We start from the raw sequence: 17,290 nt of genomic DNA, 5'->3' as shown, positions 1-17,290 counted from the left end.
TTTCCCAAACATCTGCCAAAGTTTTGATGCCTCCACTCAGTGAGTGCATGAGCCACGACTGACTTACAGTAGAAGACGTGGAGAAACTCCAAGTTCAAGTAAGGTGGCATCTCCTGAAAATCCAAAGTGTGAGACTGAAAGTCCCTCAGTATAAATTATTTCTGGACTGGCACATCAAACTGAGTTGCAGTGCAGTTCCACTGTAAGGGAAAACACAAGAGCGATGCCCACTGCCCTTGGATGGAGCATTTTGCTTGGCATTTTCATCCAAGTTGAGCAATTCCCCACACCGCCTTGCCATCTGATGATTTAATACTGTCATGGGCTACCTTTGTTTGAGATGTCACAGTCCCAGATGAACACCCATTTGTTTTGGAAACCATACCAGATCTCTAATTTTGTTTGTTTGGTTTTTTTTCAATTGCACTGGGAAAAAGAAAGCAAAAAAAAATATTTCTCAGTGAAATAAATTTTAGGTTATTTCTAACTCTGATGCTGAGCAGAAAATGTTCCTTTTTCTCAAGAAAATGTCAATGAAAATGAAAATAATTTTTCTTGTGTTTTCCATTCAAATATTAGTCTTTGAACACATGCACACATATAGATATTTGTTGATTGAACATGTGTTCTGTCTTCCCCTGTTCTCCATAAGCCTATGGCATCATATTCCACAACAGCCCTACCCTGGTGGCATGGGGAAGTAGTTTATCAAAATAGAGCAGTAAACAGCTACAAATCATGTTAGGAGGAAATGATAAAGTCACACAGCCCTGCCTGCTTTGGCAGTTTTGCCCTGCAAAGATACTTTTTAGGAAAGGTGCTGCTAAGGCCACATTCCTTCAGCACAGAACTGATTCTGAATGGGGACATTCAGGAAACCCACACTCAACCAGCACAGTCCCAGCCTGGGGCTCAGGCTGTGTGTGTCTGAACATCTCTCTGAATGGTCAAGGGCCATGGAGAGAGGCTTGGAATGGCCTCTAAAGTCACAGAGATGGGCTTGGAAGGGCCTCCAAAGTCATCAAGCCCATCTGCTGCTGTAGGTGAGTACAAAAGGGGACAGTCAAGCAGCAGCAAGGGCAGTGCTGAGAGGCTGCTTCGCCTTAGAAACCTCGAGTTCACCTGCCTGGAATCACCAAGCAAACCTTCAAGGGTCACTTTATTTCAGCCATTGCAAAGGAAACTATTTTAGGTTGAGCTCATGGACTGCATTAGTAAAGGGCACCCTGTAGAACCCACACTGCCTGGAGAAGCTGATCCACGGCTTTACTTCTCCCTCCTTTTGTTTTTGCTCTTGTAGCTCTTGCTTGGTTATGATTCACCCTCACAGGAGGAAATGAAAGTGCAGTAACTGTTGACTTTTCATCCAGGGAGGCACACAGTTTATGGAGCAAAAACTCCAACAGGAACAGAAGTGGGCTGAACTATAAACCGACTTTGGAAGGAATAAACAAAGGAACAAAAATATCAGCAGTGAAGAGCAACAGCAAGGCTGAGCTCCAGTTTGGTGTGTGGCCATCACAGGGTTAGAAGCCAAACAAGTGTTTATATGAGACTGCAGACAGGGCCTGCAGTAGAAGTACATCTAGGAAAATACTGTGATGGTAAAATCTCTTTGGTTTGTGTTTGAGTTTGGGTATAATGAGGAAACCTCATCTCAAAAAGTGAAAAAGGAACTAAAACTTACAAAAGTAAGTTTTACAAAACTTACAAAAGGGAGGCATGCTGCAATCTGTGAAAAACCAGTACAATTCCAGAATGGAACAGAGCAAACTTATGGCTGCAGGGTTTTATCAGCACCCTGAAAGGTTGGCATGTCTGCACTGGCTCTTTTGGTTCTACCACCTTCAAATGGTGGATAGGGAATCAAACACTTCCTCCCGTGTATTTTCACTTTCCCAAACTTTCTCCAAGTTCTGATAGAATCGTTAATCGTTAACTCACTGTGTCCTCTCAGGTGTTAAGGCCACCATGGCACTATTATAAGAAGGAACAAGAGGGCTGGCAGGCCAGGTTTCCTCAGGTGAGGGCTACCAGCTCGAACTGAGCCCAGCAGAGAGGAGAGATGCTTCCTCAGGGGTGGTTTGGCATCGCCTCCCTCCCCCAGCACAGTGAGTAAGCTGTCTGTGTGCGAGACAGAGAACTGTCGGGAACCTGAGCAGACAAAACAGCATGAGATGAATCAAACAAAATCACCTGCTGGGTTGGGATCTGCAGTCTCTACAGCTCTAAAACCTCTGAGTGTTGAGATAAGGGAAAAATAACTCCTTGGGTGCCATCAATAGATATTTTATTTGTTAAGAAGCAGTGTAATGTAGCTATCAAACTGAAAACTGCCCCACAGATATACTGGAAATATCCTGTAACATGTTTAAATGCACATAAAGCATTTAGTCCACATCTAATTTTGTCCAATACTGACATCAGCATCCAAGGAATATCCACCCCGAGGGGCTGGATTTGGGAATGCCTGCCCACACCCCTGATCTGCCCAAGGCATCATAGTAGAATAAGAGGAGGCATTTGCTGTTATGCTCTAGAAGCACAACCCTGTGCTGTGCAGTGTGTAACCCAGCCACAGCTACAGGCCCCCAGCAGTCCCATCTCCAGAGCCAGTGTTGTCACGGCCACGTTGCCTGTCTCGGATCTCGGAGGCCTGCACTGGAAGGAGAATCTGCTCTCACAGCTGTTAGGTCTGTGTATAAACCAACTCACTCATCTCTCCCATGGAATTTAGGGGATATTACAGTTCCTACTGTGCCCTCATGACACCATAGAAAAGTATGAACTCACTGTTTGCCCTGGCTTAGAGACAGAGAACTGAAACACAAGAGGAGTATCTGGATGAGAGTCAGGCGGGAAGTCCCTGGCAGACCAAGGAACTGAACCCACTTCTTCCACCTCCTGCCCTGCTGTCTGAGTTCTGGCCAGCTTCCCAGGCAGGGAGACTGCCCCAAAACCACCACAGACCCCTGGGGATGAGCTCAGGGGGGCAGTGTTCAGTTGGGTGCCCCTACAAGTGAACAGGGCTGAACCTCCCCATCTCTGCCAAGGCAACAGGAAAACTGCCTGACTCAAGTTTGCTGCTGGCTAATTACAAACTGGAGAAGTGAAATGCACTCCTTTGCCCTTGGCATCTGATTTAGAGAGAGCAAGGTCATTAAAATCCTGACTGCAGTTGATCAGCCCTGAGCACAGCATGAGATACCTGACATGAAATGAGGCCAGCAGAGCCTGCCCAGGTGGCTCCTCTGGTGCTGCTGAGCTGGGACTCCTCTGCAGCTTCACACAGTGCCAGAGGCATCTTGGCCTGGGCAGTGAAGGGGAAGAGAAGGATGAGATCTGTTATACAGTTAGGAATGGGATTCTGGAAGATGCCTCCATGAGGAGATAGGTGATATGGCAGAAGGTTAGAGATTTAGGTGGGTTGAAAAGATACTGGGACTTACTATTTTTCTGAGCATCCCTCCCACAATTTCCTCTCCTTAAATTTCCCTTCACTCCCCACCTCAGTGGGAAACACCACTCAGTTGCAGAGCCCATAGCTCAGGAGTTGCATGAGAAGCTTTGAAGTCCTGTGAATGTAGGACTATTTATTGTCTTACACCATCATCTTGAAGATATGGGTACTTTACCTTCTTGAACATACTCATTCACAGTAAAGAGGATACTGGGAAAATCCTGTGGGTGAAGATCTAGAAGTAAATCAGAGAAAGTACCTTTCTATTCCATTCATATTTTGGAAAGTGTTCCCATTAAAATTACTACATTTCAGAAAAACTATGCAAAATCTATGAAAAAATATAGACTAGTCATAGGAAAAAAAAAAAGGAACTCTTTTGGGTCTAATGGCCTAACATTTCAGCTTTGTAGTAGTAAACTTTAACAGAACTTACATTTCCATGACATTTTGTTGTAAATTCCAGTGGGGAGGAGTGAGGAAATTTAGAACAAAGATTCTCTGTAGTCCTTGCTTTGTGAGAAAAGATGTGAAGCCTGAGAATTTTGCAGTGAGAGTGACTTAAAGGCAGCCTGGGTGGACGCTGTCAGGAATTCCTGTTCATCTAAAGGGATGCTGCTCCCATGCTCTCTCCAGCTGGAAAGGCACCAATCCCTGCCAGCCCAGGAGAGGATGAAAGCCCAGAGCAGAAATCTCTGAGCTGGGTTTGAAGAGTTAATTGCTGCAGTCTGGGCACACTTGCCTGAACTCTGGTCATCGGAGGGCCTGGGTTTGGGTGCACTCCAGGTGGCCAAGAGCCAGGGTTCAAGCAGAACCTCGCTGAAGTCATTCGAGTCTGTGCGAGTTCCACCTCGTCTGGGCGCCTATTTCGGGGTCATGAGCTCTTTTCCAGTAAGAGAATGACCAGCAGAGAATTGCTCATGGTGCCAAGTCAGCAAATAACTGGGTGTAGTTCACAGATGTGAGAAAACTGAGACCTGTCCTCCACAAAATCAGCTGAAAATCCCAAGAGGTTCATCTTCATCAGCAACATCCTTCTTCCTTTGTGGGGCCTATGGCAGAATTAGGGACCTGTGGCAGAATTCTGGCTGCTCAAAAGAGATCTCCAGGCCATCTGTGGAAAGCAGGTGCTGGCCTGTAAACCAGGAGAGAGGCTGAGAAGATTTTTTTCCAGTGACGGTAGATTTCTTCTCCTCAGGTTTTTCATGTATCAGAAATATTTAGGCATAAATGTGAATTTATGACAACAAAGACAAATTCTAAGTATTTCTGCTGAACTCACAGCAGCATGTACACATAAGAATGGGCCCTAATACAGATGCCTATCCCATTTTTCCCTACAGCTCCCTTAGCTGGGAGACCTTTCTTCTGCTCTGTATTGGAGGAATAAGAACTGCTGAGTTACACATGGTATGAGGAAACTACAAATATTGGAAGATAAAGTCAGGCTGATTCATACAATGAAATGGGAACAGGAAACATAGGACTTAAAGCTCCCACCATACAGTTCATGTATCATGCCTTGGTTTGGGAGACTTCTTCAAAGACCAACAAATGGTTTTCATAGTCCTTGCAGTCCCTCCAAAATATTTCAGTTAATCCAAACCCCATTTTTCTCTCCCAAAAAAGAGGTTTTTCATTAAGCCCCAGATAGAACATCATTCCTACATTAGGAAATCAATGCTGATATTGAAGACAAAATGAAATACAACACTATTTTGTAGTGAACGGGAATCTTCCCTTTATGAACCTTCTGGTTATCTCCTACTGAATCAAATGGAGAATCTCATGGCAAAAATTCAGGTAAGAAAGCTGGAGGATTTTTTTTCACATAAAAAAACCCACCCCTGCAGTTGATTGCCCCAAAGGGCAACAACTCTAAAAGTGTTCTCAAGAAATAAATGGCCACAGAGGTATTCCTTCGTAATTTTACTCAACTTGAAATACCCTTTTAAAAATATTTGTTAATACTTATTTGGCCGCAACACCAAGGGGTTCTGATAAGAACCTGTGTCAGTACCACCCTGGCGAGGGCACAGCGTGGGCCTCACATTGGCATTTAGTTTAGTCTGGGGTGGGACCATCCAAAACCTGCTTGAACCTCTTGAGAGAACATTTCAAGGACACTTTTAGGCAGATTTTTAATCACAAGGGGGGAAAAAACCCAAAGTATTTGAATTATTTATCCCCGACAGTGTATTTTTAGAAGGAAGAAGTTAAAATAAACTTTATCTGTAGGAAGCCTAAGCAGGATTGAAACCCTCTCCATCCATTTGGAGTCCTGTTAATAAGCCATCCAGACAGAGGGAGCATTCTTCTGGAAAGCCCGTTTGGCACAGCAGCCTGCAGCAAGAGCTGAGCAGGCAAATCCCACGGCAGGGGAGAGACAGCACTTTTTGACCCAAACAATGTCTAGACAGCCTGAAAACAGATAAATTAACAGGCAAGCAGCAGCAGCATCACCCAGCAGCAGAGCGGTGGATATTTGTCACCTCAGTGATGGGTTAAATGAAGATTCAAGGTCCCGGTATAGTCTTTATGAAACACAATGTACTCCAGCTGTCTCCCTCCCTCCTCCTGAGCTATTTACCGTGTTAACAGCTCCATGCAGAAAGTTCACATCCACTGCCATAGGACACATTTCCCATCTTTTACAGACTGCCCTAATGAGGCAGCAGGATCAGAACAAATTAGTGACAGAATTCCCCCGTCCCCTCGCTCAGGGTGAAGGAACAAACGTCCTTTCCTCCCTGCACACCCTGCAGACTCTGAACCTGGAGCAGAACACAGCGGTTCACGGCAGATGAGAGGGGCTGGTTCAGCCTAACGCTGCAATAATATTTGTTAACACAATTCCTTGTCGAGGATGCTGCGTTTGCTCCACAGCCCGGCCCTCCTGGTGCAGAAAGCACATGGTTTGCTATATATAGTGGGGCTGGAAAAATAACTTCCGCTACCAAAACGAGCACAAATAGTTTCAGATGACACTTTGGGTAGGGAAGATTTGTGATTTCATTCGCTGTGTTTACTGAAAATTATGCGCACACAAATTACCTTAATGAGATGCAAACCTTGTCGTCTGCATTTAGTGCACCAGGATAAAAAAGCTGGTGGCTGCAATGATAGTACATTTAACATACAGAAAATAAATAGTTTGTTACATCAATGCTGTCAAAATGAAACAAGCCAAACTGTGATTAAAGCAGTTATCATTAAACCAGAGGCTGACTTCCAGAGCTGTTGTGAAAACAGCAAAAGAGCAATTTTCCTAAGTGCATTTCAAGTGATTGAGTAAAAATTGAACTTATGGTAGACTATGTTATAGAATACTACTTAAAGTGTTTGGATGATGATACTTCATAACACAGAAGCCTTCACGCAGCACAGTTTTAGTACTTTTTTGTTGCTGAGCTTGAAAGCACATTAAAGATTGTGAGACTTTCTGCCTGTGAGACTCAGCCCCACCACTCTCAGAGATGACAGCAAGGGAGGTTTGTCTGTGCAAGGCTCCTTGCCTACGGAGAGGGATGGAAGAGAGGGAGGCAGAACTTATATCACACAAGATGCATGTCTTGGCTTCTGCCAAGCAATATTCTGTGCACCTTCAGTATGGCAGAAGCTGTAAACATGTTGTGTAATCACATAACTGGGCTGTGACCCATTTGTTACCAGCATAGGAAAAATACATCAAAGTCACAGATAGTCTCTTCAGACGGGCCTCGGCAGAGACCCATCTGGTAATAACCCCAGACTGTGAAGTGGGGATGATTTACAGAGGGGTTAAGGAACCCTTCTTTTTCTATAGATATAAATCCCTGTTTAAACTCTGAACTGATTAACTGTGACGCAGCAGGAAAATGTAAGGAAAAATAACGCATTGTTTTAGGGACAGCAGAGAACTGAGTGATGTGGAAGAAGAGATTGCAGCCACATTGGAGCCACACGTAGTGCTGGGTATCCCTGAAGATCAGGGAATCCTAGAATGGCCTGGGTTGGAAGAGACCTTAAAAATCACCCCCATGGGCAGGAACATCTTCCAGTAGATCAGGCTGCTCAGGGTCCCTTCCCTTTCCCAAAGCTCTTTTGGATTTGGGAGGATGCATTACTGTTGGTAGGTACCTTCTGTAGTCTAGACTTATAAGTTCTTACTCTTGTTACACTGCTCCACTGGAAGGTTTATAAGTCACACTACTTGTCAAAGTTATGAGGATGCTGAATCATTTTTATTAGGCATCAAAGTCTCCCCTCACCTTTCATTTCTTTAACTGAAAGCTTCATTAGATTGCAAAATGGCACCTCTGTGCTCAGACAGGGCTGTGGGCAAATCAGGTTCTTTCCTTTGTTAAATCTGATTGATTTATTTCACATATAAAATGAGCAGTAAATGTTCAAGTTCTAAAAAGTTATTTAACAAGTGTCTGAGTGGAATGAAAATAGCTTTCTAAAATAGTGCAAATACTTATCATAAGCATATTAAAGAGACTTTTCATTTTCAGACGCTACCAAATGCCCATAAATTCTTAGATATTCAAGCAGTCAGACACCTGAGGAAGCTTAGGATAACAATTAATTATGAGACACACTGCTCAAGCAGCTCTTTGCAACCCTGAGTTCTGCAGCACTTTGGGAAGAGGGAAGGTACCATTCTGCTTATTTAGTAGCAGGGAAACGAGGCAGACAAGGGGTGACTGGGGTGAGCTGGAATATTCCCTCAAGTCTCCCTCCAGCCAACCCAGCAGGCATGTACTGGACATCACTGGACCTCCAGAGGACTCTGGAAGGACTCTGGAGTCTGTTAGTAGACCCTTATTCAGGCAACCTGTCAGTGATATCACTCACTGTGTTCTTTTATTTATCCACTTGGCACTTTGTGCCTCATATAAGCTTGCTAAGATTAATGGGAAGAGAATCCCACTCCACACTGAGGCATCTCTCTGTCCTCTGCAGGGGGCTGTCTCTCTTAGGACAAGCTCTGGAAGTTCTGCACCTTACCTTGATAGGTCTTGGAGCAGGGAGACCTTCAATAAAGCAGGAAGATGAGTGTGCACTTTGGGCTCAGCAGAGACCTGGAGGGAAGAGCAGAGAAGATTCATGGAGTTGCAGCTTGTAAATGAGCAGAATGTGTCAAACAGAAACTTAGAGAAAAAAGCAAAGCCTAGTTCCCATTTCATGTTAATTTTGCTACAGAAGGCTTGTCCAGCCTCAGAGTTACTGTGCTCATAACCAGCTTCTTTTCTAATTTCCATTGACTACATAATAGGAGAAGAAAAGCAAAACAAAGAGGAGAGAAATGTGTCAGAGATGAGAAAGGATCGAAGAAAAGAGAAAAATTCAGCTGAGAGAAGGTGGCAGAGGACATCTAGGGATTATGCTCTTCCAAAAGAAAAAAAAAAAAGCTAAGAGCAGAGACTTTCATAGCAAGTGAAGGGGAAAATAATAAAAAAAAAAAAAGGCACAACAAAAACCCTGTCTCCTGTGGTGAAACTTCAGTGAAATGCTATTAAGGATAAATCTTTTATTGTATTGTCCTGCAGGCAGTCTGGTAAAAACTGTATTCTCAGCATAAATGAACTCTCCCATTATAAAAAAGGAAAAAAGTCTGCTTTCAGGACTGGCTCCATGTAATGGCTGCTGAGATACCCACAAGGGGATATTTAGGAGCTGTAGCAAGGAGAAGTAGGTCCAGATATTTCCTGCTGAAATAAGGTCTTCTGACTGAGAAGACTCATCAGACGTGTTTGCCACCAGCTTCCCATGGGCTGGCAAAAGACTGCAGTTCACATAAAGGATTTAGCCCAGGGAGAGCTTTTAGTGAGGAAGTAACTCACTTTGCTCTGTGATTTGTCAGGATGTCTTTTAATTGGGTTTTTGGCTGAGAGATAGGGAAAAACACCAGCCTTGGACTTACAGCAAGGACAGATCTGACCCACAAGCTGTGGAAGAGAGAGAAAGGGTTTCCCAAAGGAAAGGGGAAAGAAAAGCTTTTTAAAGTGTTGGTCCAGAACAGGAAGTCTCCATTTCAGAGAGATGTAGTGGGCTCCTGATTTAGCCCATCTTCCCCAGCAATGGCACCCCCAACAGCCAGGAGCCACCGGGACACCCTCTCCTGGAAGGGACATAAGTGGGACGTGGACGTGGGGGTGGAGACTCAGCCAAACAGCACATGGGGCCAAAGGCAGGGCCACAAAGTCATCAAATCCCAGAACAAGATCCAGGAGGGCTCTCAGGAGGTCATTTGCTCCAGTCAGGTTCCAGGCCAGCTCAGGGCTTTATTCAGCTGAGTTCTGACAGCTGTGAGGGGTGGATTTCACTGCCCCTCTGGGAAGCCTGTTTGGGTGCTGCCCCATTCCCAGAGGGTGTGTCATCCCCATCCTCCAGGTTGCTGATGAAGATATCAAACAACACAGACCCACAATAGACAACTATACCAGAAAATCTCTTTTTCCAGCTCATCCAGTTAGTTTTAACCCTCACTGTTCCCACTGGAAAGCACTTCTTATAGCCTTGTGGTCAAACATGTTTAATCACTTCATTCTTATTTCAAGCCCTTAAGAATTCACGACAAATATACACTTGTTTGTACCAGTTTATGCCTGTGTCCTATAACAATCCCTGTTTTCCCTGGGGAATATGAATTCAAGGCCTGCTGCTGTCAGAAAGTGGCACTTCCAGCGTTCAAACAGCCCTCTTAATCACCCATTCCATGTTTTAAACACATTCTTCAAATTATAGGTTTTGGGCTCTCAGTCTTTGAACATGTGAGGAATTTACCTGAATGGGTTTTTACCCAATCTCTCATAGTTCCAAACCTTTCCATTATTTAGGTCAATGTAGCCTCACTCTCTCTTTCCACTGAGGTAGAAGATCAATTTGCTCAGTACTATTTTTTAACATCTCGTATCTGAGATACTATTGCTGTTGCTATATTGAGTAAAGAATTGCTTTATCTTTTCAAGGGAACAAAGACCACATTTAAGATCTCTGGTTTCTGACGCTGCAAAACTGCTTTGTGTTGGTGTGCATCATTATTTCTTTCCAGAACAGGCTCAGATCATGACTGAAATCTCCCTGCAGTTGGAAGTGTCCAATCTCAAGTTTAAACACAGTACTATGAACTCACACATTTCTTTACACATGACATGGTCCTAAAACCCCCTTTGCTGATTATAAAATGTTTTTCTGATAGAAGTTTTCCGTGTAGGTTTTGGTTTGGGGGTTTTACTTTTGCTTTTCTCTCTTGGACAATAAAAATCACTGCTGTTTCTATAGCCTGTTTAATTTTTAGGGGTGTAGCAGTGATTGCAAAGCAGGATGCTGGGTAAACTAGAATTCATAGTTTATTCCAAAGTAGGTTCCCTGCTGGAGTCAGATTTAAATGCATTTTTCTGTATTCAGTATGATTAATTCTGATGCTAGGGGGGATTCTTTGTACATTTCCTAAGGATAAATCCATAGGAATTGCAGTCACTTGCTTAAAGACGATTGTTCAAAGTGCAGAACACTGGGAAAGAGGCCTAAAAGTAAAATATGATCAAAATTCTGCTGTACTTGTAGCCTGCAGAGATTTAGGGGTGCTGGATGTTTCATAATCAGAGTTACAATAAAAAGAAATCTGTCTACTAACCCAAAATAAACTGGGGCTGAGTAACACACAGTGGCAGGCACGGACTGGCAGTTATATGCTATAATTACATACAATTTCCTGCACAGAGAGGGATATTTCCAGGTAATTTCTGACTAGCCTTTAAAAACTGTATTTTGGGCATTAAAAAAACCTCAAATTTGATTTTAATGCACTTTAAAACCGTGTGACACAGCACAGTAAAGGCAAACTAAGTCCCACTCGGTGCAGCCTGTCAGGTGGAGCAGAGGAGAACACGTGGCTGCAGAGGAATGTTACTGCTCCCAGCCTGAACCTGGAAGCAGGAATGTCAGTCTGTCGCTTCAGCAATGCAGCTCCTGCTCACGTGGGCTGCCAGGAGCCCTGGTAAGCTGAACCTGCAGTGTATCAGTGTCATGATGCTCCACAAGAATCAAGATGCCACTTCTGCAGAGCCAGCCGCTGCTCCCATCCTTGGGAACAGCTGGGGCACAGCAGACGCCAAATTCCCTGCGAAGGAAGAGCCTGTTAAAAGCCTGCAGAGGGGAAACAACAGCAAGGAATTACACTGGCTGTGCCTGGGTTAGCATTTTAGGCCGGGGCAGGAATGTGCTTTTAAAGCAAATCAAAGAGGAGGAAGCAACTGAAACCAAGGAACTTTTTCCAAGCCTCTGCTGGAATCGCTGTCCGGGGGATGTGCACAGTGGGGTTGAGAGGCTGTTCCTGTTCTGGGCAGGGAAACCTCTCTCAGCACAGCATTCCAATCCCTAGCATTAGAGTTCTCTCTTCAAGATGTTCTGGAAGATCCAGTTTAAGCCAAGGAAGCCTTTCATTAGACGCTTGAGCAAGACAATGACATTGTTCAAGCATTTCCTGAACATTTGCAGAACGACCTGAGTGCACAAAATTAGAGACGGTTCATCCTCTCACTTGAAGGCTGTTTTTGTGCCTTGTAAGCAGTACTTATATTTTTGTATGAGGCTTTAATACCAACCTAGACTTGCAAGCATGTAAGTATAGAGATGTAAAACTCCGTAGGTGCATTGTTTAAATCCTGAGAGAATTTTAGACGAACGCACTGGTGCATTTCTGAATTTTCTGACAGTGTTTCGTGAACTGTACAAGACTCAAAGCCGTGCCTGAGGAGGGATTTCTCAGGGCTTAAAATAGAGCAGAACTAGGGACTAAATGCACCAGGCTGGACAATCTGACTTGGAATCTAGGGCAGCCCACCCAGCCCACCCGTGGGCCTGTGAGGTTTCACTCCCCAGGCCATGCTCTCCATGAGCCTGTTTCTACAACTGCATCCCAACTGCACTGAGCTGGTTATGATTTCCAGGCTTTTCTTTCTCTCTCCTCTGCTTCTACTGAGCTTTCAGGTCTCAGTATTAGCCCTGATTATCTGTGATTCACCATGTGTCAGACACCCTGGGAAAAGGGGAGAGAGGAGATTGCTAGTTATGGTAGGAATAAAATATCGCTTTGATTTTTTATTTGCATTCCCATAAATTCTTTGCAAGTTTAATGCAATTCAGAAGGGGTAAAACACCTCTGCAGTATCACACCTAATCTCAGAGTCTATAATCTGAAGCAGAGGGCTGGTGGCAACCAGAAGAAAGGTGCCAGAGACTGACTGAGAGTCCGAACAGGGACAAGATCAGGTGCCAGTGGTGCATCTGCAGCTTCCAGATGGATGTGACAGGGAGAAGGGGAGCAGAGAAAAAATTATAGTTCAGTGTGAACTTCTGTTGCTCCTGTGGGATATGTAACCTCAAAGACCACACTTGTTCCCTCCAGCCAGTCATTATGCTGTGTTTTCTGTTCCCTTCCCTGCTGGGCATCCTTTGCAGAAAACCTTTTTCCAGAAGGCATAATTGGGCCTCAGCAGAAGTGTGGAATACTTAGAGAGAGTATGAACACTTTTTGACCCTTTCACTGTGGCCATACATGGGAGAGTTTTTTCTCAGACAACTTTTAGGAAGCAGAGAGCAGCTTTGCCATTGTGAGAAAAATACAAGCTTGTTTCTGGGAACTCCAGGTAACTTTGGTGATTGCTTCATGTGTTCACACAAGTTAGGGTTGAGCCATAATTGTAAAATCACCAGGAATCACATGCTAAATTTTAGGTAGATCTGTTACAATCAGTTATAAAGTACTCCTGCAATTTTCATTCTATTCCCTTCCCCTCTAAACCTTGGGAAAAAATCCCGTCCTGCTTTCATGGCATATTTTGAGATGGCAGCTTTTCCTTGGTTTCTCTCATGTTTACCATGGAATTGTCTAGAGCACAGGCACTATCTCAGTGTGGCCTGATGAAAGTGCAGATTGCTCAGCTGAATTCTTTACCAGTACGAGGTTCCCAGACACCAGAAGGATGGGCAGCACCAAGCACTAAGGGATCATTTATTCCAAGCCAGAGCTGTGCTCCAGTCAGTGAAGTTACCAGAATTTTACTGCTCCTACAGGTGGGAGAAGTTTACTCCCAGGGTGCTGGAATTACAATTGAGAAATTATGGGAAAGTAAATTTCACATCTGAAAGAACTTAAGGCACAGAAACCAAATTGGCAACATTCCTCTTACTCGATCCGCTCGCAGAAAAACTTGTAGATGCTTTCAGAGACACGTTTGGTCCCTTCGTGCTAAAGCAGTGCCAGAGCACACATCACAGCCTTGGATTTACCCACAGCAACTGATGAATTCCCTATTAGGAAAAGAATCTTTTCAGCTCCATCAGAGTTAATTCATTGAAAAAAATCTGAGTTTAGATGGAAAACACAGGCTCAGATAGGTGGAATATCCTCTGAAAGTTAAGCAAGGGTATTTTTTTCCTCTTTACTTACAGCTAAGGTGGATTAACAGAGGCATATGGAGAAGATCAAATATACCTTGAAATAATGGATGTATAAATCTGCAGACTAAATCTCTCTTGAGTACTGGACGAGAGAGAATATAAAAATGTGGAGATCATTTACTGAGGGGATATAACACTGCAAAGCCAGAGGGGTTCTAGGATCTTCAATATTTTATAAGAAGAAGCTTAAAGCTATTTTAATAAACCATTGAGGCCAGTTTTTAAAGAATGTAAATGTACAACTGTGCACACAATCTGCATATGCAAATCACCACAATTGGACAAGCAAATCAGATAATTGCATGCAAATATGCCCACTCACTCCGTGCCTGTGTCTACAATGGTAGTAACTGTGCATGCAAATAAGGTACACATTTTGTACACATAAAGGTGCAGCTTAAGTGGCATATGGCATGGAAATATGGCATATAATGTAACAAAAGAGGGAGAAGGAAATAGCAAGGGATAGAGTCAGCTGTAAATAATAACAGGGAGCGTACACAAACACACACACACGGATCTATAAACACCACATTAGGAAGAAGGAAATACACGGGTCTTTTGAGTGCTTGAGGAACCGAAATGACACACGTTGTGTGGAGAAGGCATCTGTGCAAGATAAAACAGCTTCCCAGGAGACCCAGAGCCCACTCCCAGCCCAGGCTGAGTGTGGCTTTTCAAAGCCACCCCAGTATCTCCCTGATTTGACCCAGTGACCCTTTCTTTGAGGAGAAGAGGGAGTTCAGTGTCTCTTAGACTTACACAGGCTGAAGACTCAGCTGCAAATGCTGCCAAATGAACATCAAAGGTGGTGGTGGTTTCTTGTGACACGTGGACAGATGTCTTCAAGGGAAAAGGCTTTATAACCCTCTAGTCTTTCAAAAGTATTGATTTTGCTTCAACTACGCTCTTTTCTGCTTTGAAGGTAACCAATGTAACACCATGGCCTTTCTCCATTAGGCTCATTTGGATTCAACTGCACGGTAGTGAGAGGGCTGGCAGACAGGATGGATGGATGGAGAGGAGGAAAGGATTCTGTCCCCTTGAACTTAAAACCTACGTTATATTTTTAAAGCACTTAGACCTTTAACTTAATAGTTAGCAGATTAATGAGATGCATAGACTGACATTTTATTTGAAATTTTCCAGGCAGAGAAACGCAAAGTGCTGCGCAGGAAGAGAGACTGAGCTGTGATGGTAGCAACCCCCTCAATCCCTTCAGCATCTCAGATACAAAACAATGAGCACAAGTTGGAGAACAGAATAAAAGTGTTGATCAAATTTGGATTCAATCCCTTTCATGTGTGTGATTCCACATTTGTGCCACACTCAAACAGCCACAACAGCAAAGGTCCACTTGGTGCCTTCAGCACTGGGCTCGCAGCACTCAGGGGTTTGAAGGTCTTCATGGTTCAGATACAAGTTGGGATCACAAGAATCAGTCTGGCCCATGAGCATCTGAGACACATGTTCTGCACAGGGAACTTAGATGGAAGTGGACAGCCACCCAAAATCTCCTGCCTCCAGCTTTTTCCCTGTTCTTGTCATCTGGCTTTCCTTCGCACTTCAGAAAAGGCAGGTTTTCCCTTACCCACACAGCTCTGCAAATTCCCTGCTCAGCCCCACCATGAGGATCCTTCTGGCCACGCTGTTTCCTTCATGAACCCAACTGCCTGGGGGAGGCTCTAGAAAGTGGCCCTTCTGTGGGAAACACAGGTACTGAAAACAAGAGAATGGCTCTGTGAACCAGTTAGGCATCTTCCCATCTCCTACATGAAAAAAAGATTTCCTCCCCCAGTTCTCAGCCCTGTTTGGCCTTCTTTTATTGTTTAAATACCATAATCTTCTAAAAACCAGAGACAGAAACCGTGGAGGTGTTTGTGTCATGTGCATAGTTGGCTCTGTCCATCTGCTGATCCACTGAAATGAGCAGCTCCTCCTCCCTGTGACCAGTACCCTCGTTGTCTGTGGTTTTATTTCAGAGCAATGCAGAGTTTTAAGGTTTCTAAGTCAGCTTTGGCCCAGGTTCAGAGCACATATTCTCCCTTACAATTTTGCATATCCTTACAAGCCGCAGCAACAGAAAGTTGGAGCTACTTCTCACCAGTGAGCTCATGCTCACACATTAGAACATCCACCTTCCAGTACATACCTAGGCTAAACTGATTTCACGTCCAAGAAAGAAGGAAACTCAGTGCCTAATGGATTTTACTAAACTCCAAGGTAGTTTGGAAGCCCATTCTGCCATGCAGCATTAAACACTCCTGCAGCTGCACTCAGAGGAATGGGTGAGTGCGTGCAAAGCTCACAGACCAGGGCTTTTACCTCACTTCAGATTGCTGCCTGAGCCTTGGGGGCTTAGCCCAGCACCCAGTGGAGTTAATGAGAGATTAGCCATCGGATTTAGGAAGACCTGAGTGAATTTGTACTATAAATCTGCTTACAGAAGCAGCTATGTGGGTAAAGATAGACATTTCCAAGCTAGAACAGGTTTATTTTACACCCCCCCCCCCAAAAAAAAAAAAAAGGGCACAAAACTTTGTGAACAAACTGTTTCATTCTGATCAGATTTTGTGTCTGTTGGTGAATTCCCAAACCTATGCAAGGCATGCTGGGTGACTGATGGCCATGTGTGGCTTTGAAATACATCTTAAGAAACACGTTGGGCATCTTTGTCACAGACTTGTCTGCAGGAGCTTTGTCTCAGCTGACAAACTATACTTATTTCTTCCTGTCAAAAGTAACAGTCAGGAACTCATCTAAGCAACTATAGGTAGTAAGAATTCCACTTTTATAAAAATTAAAATAAAATCAGATAAACCAAAGACTTTACCCAGCTTGTCCATCTCTCCCTGTCCATGCACATTCCCACTCCTGCAAGCAAGCTTTATTATTTTTCCTCTTCTTCTCTTTATAGATGCACACACTTTAGAGCAAATATTGTCTCTTTATGTATTCATAACCTCTAAAATAAGGGCATTCTGGTGTTTGCAGGTATATTCTTAAAGGAAATCATACCAAACCTCAGTGTTGGAGGCACACAAAGGGACAGCCAGCAGAGTGACACCCTCCCTGCTCTGCTCACTGCAGTTGGGCAGCCAGCCCAGGAGCCAGCACTGCCACCACAAGTGACAGCAGAGGACAAGTTTTGATTAGGAAGAGCCCTTTTAATTTTATTTTTTAATTTTTACAGGCTTTCCCATTCAGCTGTCTTTGATACCATTTACCCTCAGGTACTTTGGAAACAAGCTGTACCGACCTCAGGGTTGTTAGCAGTTGTTTTTGAGAATTCCTGAGGGACAGGGAAGGGGCAGAGTTCTGGCAGGAGACCAGCACAGCACCCACCGGAAAGCAGGAGATGAAGAACTGGGAAATTAC

General features: G+C 44.0%; 1 long non-coding RNA gene across 1 annotated transcript in view; it reads right to left on the bottom strand.

Annotated features, from left to right (window-relative positions):
* LOC135423659 (uncharacterized) overlaps positions 1-17,290 on the bottom strand; it is a 224,447-nt gene that overhangs the window by 56,731 nt on the left and 150,426 nt on the right. Inside the window, exon 3 of the long non-coding RNA XR_010434870.1 lies at positions 8,453-8,526. This is a non-coding gene — a long non-coding RNA (uncharacterized LOC135423659). The remainder of the gene's footprint in view (positions 1-8,452; positions 8,527-17,290) is intronic.

The sequence above is a fragment of the Pseudopipra pipra genome, chromosome 17, assembly GCF_036250125.1.
Source record: "Pseudopipra pipra isolate bDixPip1 chromosome 17, bDixPip1.hap1, whole genome shotgun sequence".
NCBI lineage: Eukaryota > Metazoa > Chordata > Aves > Passeriformes > Pipridae > Pseudopipra > Pseudopipra pipra.
This window is presented reverse-complemented; position numbering and strand designations above follow the sequence as displayed.